Here is a 2,930-nt window from a genome sequence, read left to right as displayed (position 1 = left end):
AAAAGAAAGTAGATTAAGGCAGAAGAGACTTTAATAATTTAGAAAGGCCTACGCTTAACAGCTCTAAAGGAGTTTAGGGCGCGCAGTAACAGGAAAAAGGCGAAGAAGCAGGTGCAAGCTAAAGTAAGTAAGCTATCCTAAAGGCGCTGCAGACAGTGCAATTAGACTAGGCATAACACGTAAATGTGTAAGCAAGAAGCAGAAGTAGTATCTAAATAATATTCTAGGCTGTACTGTACTATATAGTGCTAGAGCGGGTTGTTATAGGCTATAATAGAGTTTGTTAGGGTGGGGTCTTGGCAAAAGTAAGCGACTCGGGTGTGTGAGCGACTCGCCTATGAAGTACGTTATAATAACATTTAAAATGTTGTTAAAGTATGCCCTAAGTTAGTTAGCATCTGCTAGTAATAGCAGAAATAGTGTTAAAGTCTCTAGAATATAGTATATAACTAGACTAATTAAGTTCTAGATTTATATAGTACTAATTAATCTTTTTAGTGTCTAGCCTTTAAAGCTAATATCTGTTTAGCTAGGTATCTAATTAATTTTTATACATAACTTCTTTTATATGTACGCCTTAAGTTAGAACTTGCTAATAGTAGAGATTTTTACTGCGCCTATGTCTTATAGTTTGCCTTAGTATACTATATAGTATTAGTTGTTAAGGATAAACTGCTTAGCATATTTCTTAAGTTTAATGCTGTAGATGTCCTTTTCTATTACATAGTGTAAATAAGTAGCAGAGGTAAGGTAGTTAATAGCTTTTTTAGTATTCTTACTTTTTTATTTTATTTTCTTTATATTATGTAAATTATTTTTTTTCTTAGAGTAACTTTTAAAGTCTTAGATGTATAAAGTAATAGCTTTATATAATAAGGTCTTATTATAAAAATTTTTATATAAGGCAACATACTAGTTCTTTGCTTGTGTATAGTTATTATAAGAGTAGTTTAATAACTAACATTTTTTCTTATAGCAGATAAAGCACTTCTTTGTCTGCGTACAGTTATCTCTAGATTATAGCCTAAACCTAGATAAAGATCTTTTACATTATTCTTTTTTACACAGAGGGAGGCTTCCTTTTTATTATGCAAAGTTGTATTAGTAGTCTGTGTAGTATGCATTAGGCAGTTTCTAGAGGTATTAGTTTACCCTTTAGTCTATAGTAACTTAGAGTAATGCTTATAAGTTACTAAATAAAGCTTTACATAAAGGCTTAATAGTAAACATAGCATGTTCTAGTTCTAGTTGTCCTTAACAGGCTTATATAATAGTAGTGTGTAGTAAAACATCTTTTTAAAATTTTATTTTTAGTGCTTTTTATATAAGTGTAAGCTTATTAATTATTGTTTTAAAAACTTTATATAAACTTTTATTAAAGTTTTTTTATTAGCATTATGTAAAAGTTATTATTATCTAGTCTATCTAGTACTAGCTATAGTTTACATTAGTGTTAAAGTAACTGCTTAAGGTGTTATATAAATGCTTCTAGTTATGTCTAGGGCCTATGTTGTGCATATAGTACATATTTACCTAACTTTTTAGGATATCTAGAAAGATGTCTATGTACTAAGTTTTCTAAATATCTAGCTATTAATATAAATTAATAAAAATCTTTATTTTATTTATAAAAATGTTATATAGTTAACTTATATAGTTATTATTTTTCTTTTATGCTTTTTAGAATTATATAATTTTATCTACTAAAAGTTTTTCTTTAGCAGTTTCCCTTTAGAGTAGAAGTTTATACAGGTTGTAATGTAGTATAGATTGTGCAGGTAGTATTAGTAGTGCATACACTACTGCAGGCGGTAGTGTGTACAATTAAGGGTGTGGAGCAGGTGTTAGGTAGGGTGGCATGTATTGTTTATATAGTAATTAGTGTAGTGCTAGCTAAAGTGTAAAAGTAGGTAATGCTAGTATGTTTAGTGTTAATAGCAGCATTATGTTTAGTCTACTTCTGTGCAAAGCCTTATATAGTAATAAAGGTTATGTATAAAGCCTTTTTAGTGTAATTACTTTTTTTTATGCTATATTATACAGCTTCTAGGCTTAGGTACCTTTAGTGCCTAGCTATAGTGTAATTTCTTTATTCTTTAGCACTTATATAAGCTCTTTTTTAAATATATAGCTAAGTGCTAAGAAGTCTTATAGTGTTTATCTTTTAAAATTCTCTATGTACGCACTTAAAAGAGTAGCGCCCTTTTAAGTTATTATGTGTAGATTAGTAATTATATAACTTATATATAATTAAGTCTATAAGCTTATTAAAGCTTTTAACATGTTAATCTTATTATTCTAGTACTCTAGGCTAGTTTTATTTTATAGTGTTGCCTCTAATATCTCTATGTCCTTTATAAGTTATTTATATAATAAGAATTATTTTTTATTCTTTCTGTTATTACACAGAGTTATTAGTTACTAATAAGATTTTATTATAATAGTATAGTTAATTGCTTTTTTAGTAGATTATATAGGTACTACTATTATTTAGCTGCTAGGTTGTGCAGCTTTAATAGCTTTAGTGTGCGCTTTGCACTATCTCCTCTTTACTTTGTACAGTAGCAGAGCTTGCTGTATAATGTAAAGGATTAATGTGCTATTGTCTAGCTGCTAGGTTGTGCAGCTTTAGTAGCTTTAGTGTGCGTCTTACACTATCTCCTTTTTACTTTATACAGTAGCAGAGCTTACTGTACAATGTAAAGGATTAATTTGCTATTCTAAAGAATAAGTAACTAAACAAAGTACCTTATAAGGCGTAAGTGCTTTATTATTACTCTTTTTAAAAGATAAGTAATAAAACAAAGTACCTTATAAAGTGTAGGTACTCTATTATTACTTTTACTAATTTATAGTTAATTAAATTAACTACTAATTAGTGTTAAATAGGCTCTAACAGCTAGCTGCTTATAGTATAAGCACTTAAGTAG

This window comes from Lindgomyces ingoldianus (genome assembly GCF_010093535.1).
Source record: "Lindgomyces ingoldianus strain ATCC 200398 unplaced genomic scaffold BDR25scaffold_4, whole genome shotgun sequence".
Taxonomy (NCBI): domain Eukaryota; kingdom Fungi; phylum Ascomycota; class Dothideomycetes; order Pleosporales; family Lindgomycetaceae; genus Lindgomyces; species Lindgomyces ingoldianus.
The sequence above is the reverse complement of the archived record's forward strand: the minus strand, read 5'-3'. Positions refer to the sequence as shown.